General features: G+C 41.4%; 1 protein-coding gene and 1 long non-coding RNA gene across 4 annotated transcripts in view; both read right to left on the bottom strand.

Moving 5' to 3' along the window:
• Positions 1-16,204, bottom strand: part of LOC120765753 (protocadherin-11 X-linked) — a 452,351-nt gene that overhangs the window by 220,304 nt on the left and 215,843 nt on the right. The gene's annotated exons all lie outside the window — the stretch shown is intronic.
• Positions 12,261-13,415, bottom strand: LOC120765755 (uncharacterized). The gene is made up of 3 exons (XR_005704503.2): positions 13,333-13,415; positions 13,129-13,201; positions 12,261-12,552 (listed from the first exon to the last, which is right to left on the bottom strand). It is a non-coding gene; the product is annotated as an uncharacterized LOC120765755 (long non-coding RNA).

Below are 16,204 nucleotides of genomic sequence, written 5' to 3'. Positions count from 1 at the left end.
TCAGATTTAAATTAGTGATAAATGTAATGCTGTACCAACATGGGAAGCGACTCAGGTGCAGGGTACTGTCAAACCAACCCCTCAGAGACAAAAAACAAAGTCCTGACTGCACAGACACGGGTGCAAGGTGAGCTCAAGAGAAACCTGGTGCTTCAGAAGAGCAAAAAGAGAAGCGCTGGCCAGAGTGCAGTCAGAAAACCCTCAGTCTCCACAGGCTGGAAATGCCAGGACCTCTCTGTTGTCACAAAATGTGAAACTGGTCACCGCTGCTGGTCACCTCCCCAGGACCAGTGACCCCACACTGAGAGTCAGCAGTGTGGCCAAGTCTTGCTGTTAAATGAACACAAATCTCATCTCTCTCTCCTCCTGCCCCTTTTGCTTTTGAATCTACAGAGCAATCCAGGCAGACTTCATTCTTTTCTCCTTAGGGAAGTCAGACTCTATTGCATGTGCTCTCTTTTAATAGAAATATTGGATATCACATCCCCAGAGAATCTTGAAATCTTGCAGTTAAATGGAAAGAATACACTTGACCATAGATCTCAGACTGATGGAGATACACTTCATGCAAGTAATATAAATAAAATATTAATTCTGAGGTAATGGGAAAAGTGCCTTCCTAACTTTTTTTTTCAATTTTAAAAAGCTTGAGACTTTCTTAACTCATGAGGAAAATTCCAGCAAGTCTTGAATTTTCATAAAAGAAGTAAAAAAAAAAAAAGAAAAAAGGAAAAAAAAAAAAAAAGAAAAAAAAAAAAAAAAGAAAAAAAAGTTATTCCCTGGTCCTCAAAGGTATTTAGACACTTTACTTGTCTCCTAAAATTAGCAGTCACGCAATTCTGAAAATGCATCTGAAATATGGATCCTTACCAATTTAAATGAGGATTATGCACACCCTCCCCAAACTAGATGTAGAGCATAAATTTCAAATCATTCAAATAACACTAAGCACATGAAACTCTCCAGCAGCTCGTGTGGATGGCTAGGTACACCCATCCCCGTGCAAATTTTGATTACTTGTTGATATTTGGGAGCGTTTTTGGGAGACACCCTCCTTATGTTTGTGCTATTATAGACCTGAAGCTGACTCCACTGAGGTTGTGCTCCAAGGCAGAGCTGCACCAGGCAGAGTTTAAACCAACAGGGTGTCCCACATCTGCTGATAAACCACGAGTGCCCCATCAGCCCATCTGCTGGGAGCAAGGCAGCTGCAGGGATCTTTCTGCTTTGAACAGCTCCTCAGGATTAATTCACCCTGGCTTCAGGAGCTCCCTCACTTGTACTACATGTTCACAGCACTGGGCATGGGTTTAGGAAGAGGAAAGTTCCTCTTCATCCTCCCACAGCCTTGTGCACTGTCCCTGGCAGAGTCTCCAGGGAAGGGGAAGTGCAGCTTCATTTCTGAATGGTTGCATTGAGGTAATATTTTATAAAACTGAGTTAATGGCTTGATAGTCCTCACACAGTATAGTAAAACAAACAAACAAACAAAAAACCAAAAACAACAACAACAACAAAAAAACCCTCACCCCAAACTCCAAAAAAACTACACAAAAACCACCCAAAACCAAAACCAAGGGGGGGAAGGAAAAAAAAAAAAAACACCCACAAAAAACAACAACAACAAAACCCCACACCACCACATCAAAAAAAACCAAAAACCAAAACAAAACCCCAAAAACCCCAAACAACACCCCACAACAAACAAACAAACAAACCACAAAAAAACCCACCCCAAGCTATCAAATCAGTGGTGAGTAATTTTTAAACCACAGAACTCACCAGTCTGTCCTATGGGATGTGCCCCTCTGGCAGAATCAGAGGCACCCCACACAGCCTCCCTTGACCCCCAGATGTTCCTTTTGCCTGAATGGCAAAAGGGTCTCGACACCAGAGGAGTTGCCCAGGCTCTGTCACTTTTATCTTATGGGAACCTCTGCAATGGGCACAGGGAAAGTGAAGGTCAATAAAAAAACCCAAGAAAACTCCAGTACTGGAAAGATTCTCACACCTAGCACAGGCCTGGGGCTCCCAGCTGCCACGGCAGTCATAACCAAATAAATAAAACCACTCTGTGTTGTAACAGACTTCAGGTAAGCAATGACACTAATTGGGCAAGGGAGCTCCCCTCTGATACTTGAATTGCAGCACACATTAAAAAAGAATGCTAATGAGATTCCAATAAGATATTACATTTACCAGGCAATGCCACCTTTGTTACAGAGTTAAAAAACACTGCAGAGTGGAACGAGTCAAAAACACCATAAGAAAGAGACACTGAGACATTTTTATCCTTCTGCTACCGAAATTATGTCCCCATACTATTTAAAGAATAACAATGACAATGTTTTGCTCAACAGAGGACTGCGCAGAGCAGCAAGGAAAAGGCAGAGGTTGGCAGTAAAGTCAAAATTTACAATCTGTAACATCGTCATGTCGTGACATAAGAATTATTTTTATTGGAAATGCTGTATATTCTCCACAGATTGCACCTATACTGCAAAAAAACCTCTAGCAAACATCACTGCCACCTTAGAGCAAAGCACCAGCAGAGGAAAAAAAAAAAAAAAAAAAAAAAAAAAAAAAAAATAAAAGAGAAAGCAAACATTTCTTGCTAACAATCCTTATGATACAACATGGCATGCACAGGGCTGTAGAGCTGATATTCTACAAAAAGACACAGAACCTGCCTTGCAAGTACGCCTTCCACCAAAAATTAAAATTAAAAAATTAAAAGATTTCCTCCATTGGTATGCAGCCCCAGCTCAAGGTGAACTTGAAAAGCCTAAATTATAGCAAGCAAAAAGTGTCAACAAAATTTACTGGGAGAGCAAATTAAATACCCTGAAACAATGAGAAAGCTCCGGAATCCAAAGTTAATCCAAGTCTAGGATTGGGGGGGATACAAAAACGTATTCTCCTGCTTGTCCAAACAAAACCACCATATAACCAGTAATTATTATCCTTCTGCCCTTTGTTGAAGAAGTTTTAGGGATATGAAGGGTTGGTGTAAATGGGAAGAAAAATTCCTCACATCATTCAAAAGAAAATCTTCATATTCTAGTTGTCGCCCCATACTTGAAGGATTGCCTTTACTGAACCAAGCTGAAACACCCAAAACTATTTTTAGGGCGCAGGTTTAAAGCAACATATTCTCCAAAAACAAACAAACAAACAAAAAAAAAAAAACCACCAAAAGAACACCTTATACATTTTTTTATTACCATAAATCTGTCACAAATTGTACGACACTCTTTTTTCCTAAGCTGAGGAGCTTATGACAGGAAGACATGGTGAAAGAACAATCATAAAGGACATAAAAGGATCCTATGCAAAGGTTTATGAATATTGGCTATTCCGAATATTCATCTCTACCGTGATTTTTACATAACTTCTCTTTACTGCATATTCATTTTTACTGCATATTCATTTTATCAATGTCAAGTGAAAATTAATATCCTCAACTGCTGCTAGAGGGACTTCCTTCCCCCCATCCCCAAATCCCCCTTCCTCCAACTTAAAAAAAAATAAAAATTCTTGCCCTTCCATTTCTGTAAAACTTCAGGTTGCAGCAGTTATGTTCTGTAGCATATTTGGTGCTAATGAATCACAGCCTTTCACGACCTGGGCAAAACAAGTAACTGTAATGACACCTTTTTGCTACACTATATTTATTTGCCAGCAGGATCCCAAATGGCAATTCCTGCCACATCACGGCTGCTGCTGCTGCCTTCAGTCCCCACAAGGAAGGGACAAATACAAAAATTTCATTATTTATAGTACTCATGGAAGAAAGCACAAAAAGTCTTTTTCATGACCCAAAGACTACTGGAAATTGGCTGCCCTGAGAGTGCCAGTCTCAAACGGACACCAGTAAAACCACACAAGCATTCACTGCAACATACAGCATCCCCCATCAAGGAAATTAATTCTGGAGTAATTCTGACATATGTGAATCTGCAGGGTCCTTATCTGAGGGTGTAATATCACAGTGGTTTTTTTTTTTTTTTCTTTATAGGGAATATATAAAAATCTGTGTGACTGTGAAAGAAAGTAGTAAGAAAATTACATCAGGAGAAGAAAGGAAACAGGTACAAAAGAGCAAATAAACAGGTTTGTGGCTTTTTTCATTTCTTTCCATGCTCTGACCTTCAACATGATCAGCAAAGCAAGACTTTAAGATTTGTGTAAGTTTCCTATGATATTATACATCCTTTACATACCCAAATAAATTAAAAGAGGGCATAAACGTATTAAAAATAATCTCACTACTGAGTATTAGACTACTGTAAAGCACACACTTAATACAAGCCCTTACTAAGGGATAACAGTATTTGCCTGCTCATTTCTAACAAACTGGGACTGAACCAAAACACATTCAGACAAAAATTGTTTCCACACCACAGAAGATGACAGATGAAGATTTGCCTTATCAAAGACAAAAGGTGGTAATTCAGTACCAAATATGAAGAAGGTGATTGTTTTCTGTCCCAGAAGTGGGTGCTGGGTTTATTTCCTCTTTCGTGACAAAGTGCTATCAGCATTAACAAAGAAGACCAAAAATTACCATATCTTTAAAAAAGCATTAGATCCAAGATTTGTCTACTTTTCATTGTCTCCCAGCTTTAGCTCACTCAGTTCAATAATCTTCTTCCAGAACAAGGCTTAGCTGAGTTTTTCTACTCATGGGGAAGGCTGTTTCATACCCTGGCACCTCCAAGGGCTCAGAATGCGAATATTGCATCATGGAACAACTTCTAAACTCAAACACAATTTGTGGCTTAAAAGGTTTGATGTGAAGACCTTTAAAATGTTGTATTTGTCTTCAGAAGATCCCTTATAATCTTCCATTCAAAACCAAAGACTTTTGTAAAGATTTACCACAACAGCAGATTTTTATGTTTCTGACAAGTTTCACTTTTCCCGAAAAGAGTTTAAATAAACCTCTGGAAAATGCGCCCAACTCCCCAAAATCCCATTTATACCAGCTTCCTTCTGATGTCAAATTATTATTCCAGTTGCCTTAGTTACATCATCTCAGTATCTCAGACATGGATACCTCTGCCTTATCTCCACAGATAGAATTTAGAAAATTCATTGATTCTCGGTGCATGGAGTCTTTATTTTCAGGATGTTGCTCACACATTGGTGGCTTCATTTATTCCTGTACTTAGGGCAGATAAGAGAGCAAGTGAGCACGAAGAATCCCTCTGGAAGATTTATACAAACACTGCTCCTACCAGCTGGAGGCCTGAAGCAGCAGCTTAAGATGCATTTGGTGTTTCCAGCCTAGCTGGACACTCTGGCTGTTAACGGTGTCACAAAGCTGCTCTTTGGTTACACAAAATCAGGCACAGCACTCTCTCCTAATTCACCACTTAACCACACATCTGCTCAAACCCTTCTCCGTATGCTGAGGCACAGCGAGGGAGTTGCAGCCGGATGTTTTTTTCCATGCACAAGTCAGTAAAACACTCTGCACCTTTGGTTCCAGGTGTGGCACGCACCGCCCAACAACCCCATTTCACTGGGGACATCCTGACAGCTTGGAGCAGACTCCACAAGCCAGGTGAAGTTTATTAAAAGCTTGAAACTTTTATAAACCCCCAGGGAAGAGGTAAGTGGTTGGTGGAACAGAGAGGCTCCTTCCTGTAATCCCCCGGGACTGGAGGCTGCTCAGACTCCTTGATCCTCCCCTCACTAATTGTGATGCATCTTGAAATGATTAGATCTATTGTTAGAACAGGCCCTGTCAGCAGCTGGGACACGGTGATTAATAGAAAATTTCTCTTTAATTCCTTGGGATGGAGAAGCTAAAGTCACAGTTGAGCCCTGGACCCCAATTATCAGGTGATTAATGGAATTATAATTGCCACCCTTTCGATCAAATTTATCACTAGGTTTACTATTAATCATTAGAGGAAAAGCAAAAGAAAAGGAAAATATTTCACCAGCACTGTGCTACAGACACATGGCAGAGTTGTATTTGGGTCAGGAAAATACTCTCTCCACCAAGCTGGAGCAAATGTGTGTCATTACCAACAACTTAACAGTGCTGACCGTCCAAGTGAAGGTCAAGCTTGCTAACAGGAGTAATCTTCTGCCTGATAACAACAGATACACCTGATCCAGCACCCCAGACACAGACCCGTTGGCCACCAAGGTGGAAGAAACAGGATTTAGCACCCTTGCCAGTAAATGGAACAATCAGCTCCAATAACAGATCTCCCCTCCGAGTTGTAAGGATATTTATTGTAAAATCATGTGATGTAGAGATCCTATAACTACATTGTGTCTGTCTGTGGGCATGGACAGTCTTGGGCCATTGAACCTGTCCTCTAATATCCTGTACTTTTTCTCCAAGCCTGGTTGTTTCTCAAAGACTACTCAAAGTGGCCAACAGAGTTCCAGCTTCACAGGAATTGAGTCGTTCTTTTGTCTATAAAATATCCAATTGAAAAAGAAAAAAAAAAGTCATAACTCAAGAGTTAGCTTTAGCCCTGTAGCATTAGAAAAGGACCTTTCCTGTAGTCAGGAAAGGTCAGAACCAAGATTTTCCTTTTTTTTTTTTTTTTTTTTCTTCTCAACTGATCAGATTCCATGAAATAATAATATTTTTTCACAAAAAAAAAAAAAAAAAAAAAAAAAAACCAAAAAACCAAAAAAAACCAAAAAAAACCCCACACCACCAAAACAAACCAAAAAAACCCCCAAAAAACCCCAACAACGACAAACACCTATGCAAGGGAAGGAAATTAAATGCAAGTGGAGAAAAAGGCTGAGGTTCTTTTGTCTCATTTGGCACTAGCAAATGAACGGTTCTTGTAAAATTTAAGGGCTCCCCAGTCATCGCCCTCCACGAGAGGCTGCACGAAGGATTTCCTTGTGGGACAGAGCTGTGTCTTCAGACAGAAACTGGGCAGAGGAAGGGACAAATCTCCATCATCCCCCACCTGCAGCCCCTGCTCTTCGACACCTCAATGCATTTGTGTTCTTGCAGCTACACGGTGTAAAGTAAATGACTATTTACCTTGCACTGATCTGTGTCAGCTGAAAAATCACTGTAATTTAGATCTCATTTGTTTATGTAATAAATGATTTGTTTACACTGAACTCGATGCTTTACTTCAGCTCCTCGAGATTTCATTAAATCACAAAGCACTTGTGAGACCATGCCTAGGAAAGGCAGAAGCAGCGAGTCTGCCACACAGCCCTGTCTGAATTAACAACCTAAGCATGCAACCACTCCACCGTGTTTACCGGCAGAAAAAAGTGATTTCTGTGATCAGCCACTCTTGAATATGTCTGAAACCCTGATTGCAGGTGCTTTTTTTAGTGCTGATTTAAGCAAACACTCCTCAACTGACATCCTGTGAGTTCTAAACAGGAGGTGGGTGGGGACAGCAGCGCTGGTGAAGTTTCACAATGCCGAATTCCAGTCTCTGGGGGGGGGAAAATAAAAGACCTCACTAATCTTTGATGTAATTTATCTGAGCATATGCCAAAGTGCACTAAATTGTGTGAGGGAGGATAATAAATATCTCCAGTGCGTGACAGAGAAGGAATGGAGGGCTGTGGAGTTCTATTGCATTGTTCAATCAGAAAGTTGGGTCAGTAAATGCCTGGGCCCAAGGCTGAGCATCAATCTTGGCAGTGCTGTGACATCCCACACCGTGGACACCAGGGGAAAAAAAAAAATAGACAGGCATTTACAGAAATAAGCTGTTCAAGGCAGTAAATATTGTTATTTATAAATATTACTGTTCTCATAATGAAATGGGATATTAACAGGTTCCAGTTAGAAACCAGAGATAACAGACATAGCCGTAAGCTGGGTTAAAGATTTGGCAGAGGACCATGGCTGTTCCAGATTTCTCTTGCTACAAAAGAAAAAAGGAAAAAAAAAAAAACAAAAAACCACCACCACCACCACCACCAACAAAACAACAACAACAAAAAAAACCCTTACTACTCTTTCTTAGTCTAAGAACTATTTACTGGAAACTTTTGACTTTCTTTACCTGGAGTACTGCTAAAAACAAAAGAGAATTTGCTGGTTTGGTTTGGATTTTTTTTTTAGTTTGGACCTCCATAACAGAATAAAATCATCTGTTCTTCTTTTCCCCCAATCTTTGTGACAGTAATTCCACAATAAACTAGTACAGCATCACCCAAATGCTAAGAAAGATTGTAAAGTCTTTTATCAGTAAGATTCTGATAATTCCGTGGTGAGATGACTTCCACTGTGCTAATATTTAGTCAATGCAACATATTAATCAATTACTTTCTAGGGAAGCTCCCGAATTTTGTACTTACTGGTGGTGTTTGATGCTTTGGTGAATACCTTACACAAGAATCTCTCAGAGTGGGGCCCATACTCCCATCAAACTTTTCCAGTCACACACAGCATTCCTCATTTCCCTTACACACACATGTTACCCTGGTTTTTCTGAGTTTCTTTATTAGCCTTTTGATTTTCATAAATGGAGTCAGATCTTTTAGTTACTGTAGAATATTAGAGCAGTTCTTCTACATTTCCCACAGAAGTAATATAAACAAATCCTTTGTTTTTCATTCTCTGTCCTTTGTTTGCATATTTCTAACCTGAAAACAATTGTAACTGACAATTCGTCTGGCCACTGAGGCTGAGGGGTGGAAACCGCAAAAAGCCAATCTTCTGCTGGACCCACAAATGTATAAAAGTAAAAGAATAAACAAAGGGCTCTCTTCTCTCCGCCCTTTCAGCTGGAAGCTGGATCAGAAGAACCTCTGCAGAAATCTCTTGTCTGCGTGTGATTTCTTTGTGTTTCACGGTGACACACACACACCAACTTCACCCATGCATTGGAGGGAAATCCCGTGGATACCATCACTAAAATACAGTTTACCACCAGAACGAGGGAATTGCTCTGCAGAGTTTAATCCCAAATGTAAAGATTCAATCCTTTGTCTCCTCCTCTCTGGATTCCTCAGCAAAGTGAGAGCTGCCTGAAACTTTGGATGGGCTCAACACAAGAAATGTGAAGTTACAGCTTGGCTCTGCTGTTGGTGGCTGCTGGTTCACAGTTCAAACGCAGGTGGTGCAGGTGGCAACAAAAAAATTCACCTGATAACCAGAGTAATCTTTTTCCACGCCACAGAAAGATGAACTTGGAAAGAAGCCCAAATTCAACAACTTCTTGAATAGACTAACTCTAGCTTTCTAAATAATACAGCACATATTAGAAAGGGTCACGTTTATAGTGGCTTTAACAGCCCCAGGAGGGAAACTACAGTGGTTGCCTTTGATCTATTGGCCTATATTAAACAGTGATGTGCTGGAGCGTTGGGAAATGTCCTAATTTATTCCTGGAAAATACGTATGCATATTGTCAGATGGAACATTCTTTATGCCGCAGTGGTGTATTTTATGAGAATGATTAAAAAAAGTGAAAGGAAGCAGAGAAGTGTGTCATCCATCCAAAATTGAACAGGCTGGCTGGCTAAATGGCCGAGAAGCAATTCTGATTGAAATTCTTTGCGTCCAGATATTCACTTTATTTCGTCCCACAAAATGCTCCTTTCTAAACTCAGAAGCAAAGTAAAGACGGGATGCATAATAAATGGCTAATTCCACGGGTATTGCAAGGGAAAATAAGAGTGCCCAACACTTCTTGGGGTCTGTGAAGTTACAAAGAGCAGGACAGGAGCCGCCACTCCTGAGCCAACCCTCAGCCTTGCAGGGTTGCAGGCAGCTTCTAAACTTCCTGAATTTTAGGGTGCTACCCCTGTACCAGAGCCCTTCCACCAGCACAGTGAGCTCCCTGCACATTCCAGCACATTTAGGAGTATTTTTTTTAACATGTGCTAGTTAAAAAGGAAAAAAAAAACCAACCAAAAAAAACCCCCAAAAACAACCCTCCAAAAAACCCGCCTAAGACAGGCAAAGAAATACAGCTCTGCTCTCAGACACTAGATCTGTCAGCCTTTTTGCACTTTTTCTTTTTTTCCTTGGAGGAGAAATAGCAAATGGAGGAAAAAAAAAACTTTTTCCTTTGCATTTTCTGAAACTGAATTTTTTTTTTCCCCTCATAAGCTCTCACTGCACCACAGCCTGGCGATACTTTCTGTAAGGGGTAAATGTTGCACACCCATTTCTAATCAGAAGCATTTAATAATATTCCATCAGTTTGCCCTTATACTGTCAAAGTTCTGCGATTTTTTTATCTATTTTTTTTTTTTTTTAAGAAACATGAATACTCATTGCTAGCCAGAGTAGCTGTGGACATGAATAGCAGCCTAACTGCCTCCTTCTGCAAAACCAGCTGCCCCCTTGGTACCAGCTGAAATTCTAATCAGAGTTCCCTCACAACACAGATATTGTAGGTGTGCTGTGCTAGTCATTGCTGTTATTATAAACGACATTTCAGGAATTGAAAAAAATTGCAGCTTGTCAGCGGAGACCTGTAATCGTTTTCCATTCAGGAAAGGGTTTAACAGGGCTGCTGGTAAAAGGAGGAAAAACAGACTCCCTTCTTGCTGATCTCAGAAAGACACAAGTGGTCTAAATTGACAACTATCTTAGCTGTTGAGGGAGATTTCTAACAGCATTGCGTTAGAATGGGAGCTGGTGTGTTCTGAGGGGAATTTAAAGACCCAAATCAGCCCCAGGCTGACCAGGGTACGGCAGCTGTTCCATGGGAGGGGAGCAGAGGTGATCCCTGCACTGCCCAAAATGTGCCCAGGGAATCCTTGGTGCCACTGCGTTTGCTTTAGCAGAGTGATCACGCTGAGGGTTCAAGAAATATCACCCTTAGGCAGCTATCCTAAAGCATACAGAGGCCACAAGGATAAATTTACTCCAGAAACAAAATCTGTTTAACGTCCTGTGTAACCCAAGAGGAGTTCCTGTGCCTGGTGCTGTTATTGCAGCCCTGAATGGAAATCCATTTTAATAAAATCCCTTATGATGCCTTCAAATTGCTCCCTAAAATGGAATAAATGAGGGAGATGCTTTAAATTTTCAGATGTTCAACTATGTATTTCTACATACAACGTGCTTGTTGTTGTCTGTGGGCATGAAAAGAGAACTTACGTTCACAATCTAAAGTACAAGTTGTATTAGAACTCCTCAAAAAATTTAATAGCCTTTCTAGATGATAGCCTATATTAGAAATAAACACACTGGAAAAATTAATTGTACAAGCAGGTAACTATGAGATAAGCAGTGAAAAAAAAAAAAGATAAGGGACATGATTAATATTAAAACTGCTGTTGTGGCCTACTGGGGAAGGGAGGGGAAAAAAAAAAAAAGTAATCACTGTTAACCTTAGACTTGAAACATCATCTTCAAAGCCAACCAGAGGAACCTAATCCTGGGCTCCTAACGATATTAATAATTACCAGATATTGTCATTCTCTGGGCAGGGTCTCAGCCATTCAAGGCGAGCAGAAGCATTCCTTCTCTCCAAAGTGCTCCAGCCCCGCTGTCAAAGCCAGCTGGGATCACACTGCCCGCTTAGCCAGAAAATCAGAGCTCCCCTTCCTTCACACCAAGCGCTTCATCCTCTGGTAAGCACTGCACAAAGTCTAAAGCACTGCAGGAAGAATGGCTGCGTAATAAAAGTGTAATTGAAATGGCTACACCGCTGCCTCATTTCATTACTCACACTGGCCTCTGCTTGTTAAATTTTAAGATCTCTTGGGAAACCAGTGCATAATGTAACAACACTCCAGAGTGTCAAAACAACCCCTGCTATGATTTATCTCATGCGTGACATCAGGGAGCTATTTTAAAGTAAAGATTTTACCAGTAAAACAAGCCCTTAAACTTTTCCTGTTTCCTGAATTTAAGGAATGTAGGGGAAAAAAAAAAAAAAAAAAAAAAGTGGACAAACGCAAGGAATTTCTAGAGTTCCCGTTGTCTTTGCCTTCCTGAAATGTTTTGAGTCTCCTTACTCTCTTGCATCTCCAAAGTAATTATAAGAAGAAAATCCAATCTGGGTTTCTTGAACGACAATTAGTATAAGAAAACAAAATTTCATCAAGGAGACGACTAACAGAAGAAAAACAAACAAACACAAAATCCAATTACAAGCTTAGAAATTCTTTGTTTTGAAGCGATTTTAAAGCTCCGTTCAACGCGACGAGCATTGCAAATGCTTGCGGGTGACACACACCAACATTTCAGGGAAGGATGTCTGGATACCCAGCACACCCCTCCTGCTGTGGGGTGCTCTCTTGGGCCTTTGTCCCACCTGGTGCTTTGAAGATACCATTTGAACTACAGCTTTACTAACAAGATCTTAAACGAATGGGCTCTGACGGGTAACAGAGGCAAAAGGAACATTTCTGCACCTCCTTGCTAGCTCCGCCAGCAATTACAATTAGATTGGAAAGCCCTCACAACCTCAACTACCATTTGAAAAACTCCTTCTGCCTCATGCAGGTAAGGTCACCACAGAATATTCTGTGTTATTTGTTTATGAGGAAAACCAGCTGCACAACAGCAGTGCTGTTTCTTCACCTGGCCTTAATGTCTCCATAAAATCTGCCACGGCCTTGGGATGTTACCTGTAGGAAACACACCGTAAAATTAATTTTGTCTGTGCTTAATTAGCAGTTTTGCATTTAGTTCCTTCCAGTGTGAGGAAGAGAAGCTTTGACTCCTCTGCAGCCGTGCCTAGGAGTCACTAATAGGCCATATAACACACAATATAACTTTCTGCTCTCTGTTCCAGTAGCTCTCTGCTGCTGTGGAAGATTGATCGCTTCCAGTGGGCTTTTATTCAGAGGCAATTTCTTCTTTGTGTCAGGAAACTGTGGCTAGCTCTGAGGTAAACACCCTGCCAGAAGGACTTCCAGAAGAATACTAAAGTAATGATTTAAGCAAGTACTTTCTACACCCACCTGCCCTTGCCTTGTAAAAGCTGACCCAAAGATCAGAACAGCCTTCAAAGGGACCCAGAGCAGTTTCTGTTGGGACCCCAGAGCACAGCCTGGGATCAATTTTGTTCAGCACAATCCTGCCACCAGAGCGTGTGCCAAAGGCTCAGGTATGCCGTGATACCCCAACACTGCATCTCAGAGGAAAAACAGCAGAGGACACAAATTACAAGGGAGATGAAATCATCTCTTTGAAAAACTCACCAACAGTCAGGGTTAGACACACCAGGCTTTTGCTCTTTGTTTTCCTGTTTCTTCCTGGTAGATCTAGTGCTGGCTTGAAAGCAAAACAAAACCAGCAAGAGGCTCCAAGTCAGAAAAATAATTTAACAGAAGAGAAAAAAAAGGTAAAATAAAATAAAACAAATGCAGTAGTACAAAAGATCACTGACAGGGTCAGAATACAACCTGATACCCTGTGGTGGTGGTAGGAGTCCAGATGAAGTGGTCTTGTTGAAGCAGTGTTCCCACAGAAAGCTCTGGTAGCTCTTGTCCTTGGGAACCCAGTAGATAAGGCTGCCTGTGCTGTCCCAAATCCCAGATTGTATCCAGGTGGGAATGCCTGGCTCCTCCCCCTGGGCAGAGCACCTCACAATGGGCTGATATCATTTTATCAGCCTTGCAATGGGTCCTTGATTGCCCATTAAACAGAGACAGCTCCTGGAGGGAGTTATCTGTGAGTCATGCAGCAGGGCACTGATGGGCCATTGACAGGAGAGAGTCTGGAGGGAGGGGGCAAGGGAAACGCTGCCCAACCGAGCTTCAACAGCTCATGGAGATGGTGATAGAACACAGACTGTGGGCACATCTTACACTGTAACCGAGGACAAGCCTTTAAGTGATGACTACTGTCCATCACTTAGCGCCCCTCTGTTCATTCCAGTATGGACTGGCGTAAGTGCATTTCCTAGGCATTGACAAGAGGGCACGGGGCTGTCGCAGTTAAATTTGGTCACCACCTCCTTCTCATCCACCCATCAAAGGCTGGTCATCAGTCCTCAGCCCTTGGGAAGAGGCAGAACCACCAAATAACCCTGCCAAATCAATAACAAGGAAACAGGGGATTGGAGCCCTGGGTCGCCACACTGTTAACACACCCCATGTGATCTCCTTCCTTTTCATATAAATTAAAACAATTTAAACCTTACAGTCTAAAACATGTTGGGGAAGTAGAAATCAATGGGAGCTTTGTTATTTTAAGAAAGCAATTCCAAGGAGTCTGAAACATTGTCTCCTTAGGACTTCAGCTTGCATTTTCACGCAATTTCATGGCAAAGTCTTTGGCTGTAGAAGAAAAACAAATGGAGAAGCTGTGTGGCCTTTCTGTGCACTGCTCCCTACAGAATGGAATTAATCACTTACCTGACTTCCATTTTGTGTTAACATTATTGCTGGTTAGTTAATTAAATTAAAAAAAAAAAAAAAAAAAAAAAAATCAGATTTTTACTGTTACAAAACCTCAACCTTTTCTGAACTCTGCAGTTCTGTCAGGGGCATCAACCATAATGATCTGGATCTCAAGGTCAGAAATATAAAAAACTGACTAAACCAGTAATTTCGCACTGTGTAACAGTCTCTGAGAATACTGGCCCCTGACATATCATGCCATGAAGAAAAACAACAAACTTTCATTTTTGATTTAAGGACCCTAAGTTTACTCAAAGGTGTTTTGCTATCCCCCAAAGTTTTAGAGCAGTATAACCAGCCTTTACCACTTGTCAACATTTAATAGCCTACACCCCAATGATTGATTTTCTTCAATTGGCTTTTTTTTCTTTTTTTTTTCCTCTCCAACACATGTATTTAGCTTTTAGGTGCAGCAGGTTGACAAGGCATCTATCATGGCTAAACAGACTAATTCAGAAGCATTTATTTTCTGCAGCTCTTTTTGTTTGGTCTTCTGCTGCATTCCCTGTTTTGTATGTTCCCGGGTACCAACAGAGGTTTGCCCCGTTTCTGCTACAGCACCACGAAAAGAGCTGTTCTGTACTCCTCATTCTGCACTCTGTCCTTACCATCCTGACTGCCACCCTTCCTTTCCAAGGGAGTTTGGTTTATTTGGAGAAGGAAGACCACTGAGTAAGGACCGGGATAAGCATTGTGGCAGTTATTAAAACAGGTTTAAGAAATACCTGGCTAGCCCTGATTAAAAATATTGTCTCTCACGACAACAAAAAGTGTTGAAGAAAGGAATTTTCCTGTCCAAGAAAAGTTGATAAGTACTTTTTGGCACCTGTTTAAAAGCTACCTATTCAAGTCATGCTATCCAGTAATTCTGGTATCTGAGTGCAAGTGCTATGCTCTATGGTAAATGTACAGTGTCAGACACATTCCAAGGTTTCTAAAGCAAAGAGGTATCACTGGAAAAAATGGTAGAAACGTTGGTCCAGGTCTTCCAGTGAAAATTGAAGATCTGAAGTATGCATCCAGGAGGGATGAATTAGTTCAGCGAAATACACAGCATGAACTACCTGCAGTCCCCTAAACTAATATGGATGTCTCAGGGCCTCACAAACCTAGGTATGAACTTTAAAAAAAACCAACAAAGTAATAATTCTGAGGGCTAATCTGAGCTTCATCTTTCTCAGATTGTGGAGACACAGAATTAAGAGTTAGAGACTGCACAGGAACAGCACAGAAGAGGCAGGAGGAGGGAAATCCTCCGACAGCAATCTTTATTCCTCAGGAAAACTGCTCTAGACAATGTTTTTAAGATGTTTCTTAATAGTTAAGCCCTACCTCCTCCCTAAGAAGATAATTAAGAACTGTCTTTCATCTCACTGCTCTTTGGTGAGGGTAGGAGTGATACACACATTGCCTGAGTTAAATCAACCCTGTTGGCAAAACCCAGAATCTGCTGGACTAAAGCATCGCTAATGGATTTGTAGCTGACGGAATAAATATCACTTGCAAGTAAACCAATATTTGAGTATAGCAGTGTCCTCTCACGCCTGGCGGGAGCGCAGCCTAGCTCAGTTCTGCACTGCCACAGCGAGGATCGGTCGGGGTTACAGGCAGGGCGAGTAACCTCCTCCCGGTGGGCTCTTGGTTCCCCACAGCAGCGACTGGACCTGATGGAGTTGCGACTGCGGCGACGGAAAAAGAGTCATCTCTCTTTCGGCAGGGTAGAAGGTAGTTTATTAAGGGGACTCCGGCAAGGAGCTCCGCCTCAGACCACTGCTGCCCAGGGAGAGCAGAGATCAAAGCTTGACAGCCACTTATAACCGGGGGAGGGCTGACAACGGGTCAGGCAACCAGGGAACACAGGGGTGTAACAGGG

Source organism: Hirundo rustica, chromosome Z, assembly GCF_015227805.2.
Source record: "Hirundo rustica isolate bHirRus1 chromosome Z, bHirRus1.pri.v3, whole genome shotgun sequence".
In the NCBI taxonomy this organism is placed as follows: domain Eukaryota; kingdom Metazoa; phylum Chordata; class Aves; order Passeriformes; family Hirundinidae; genus Hirundo; species Hirundo rustica.
Note: the sequence above shows the minus strand (reverse complement) of the source record. Positions and strands in the feature narration are given on the sequence as shown.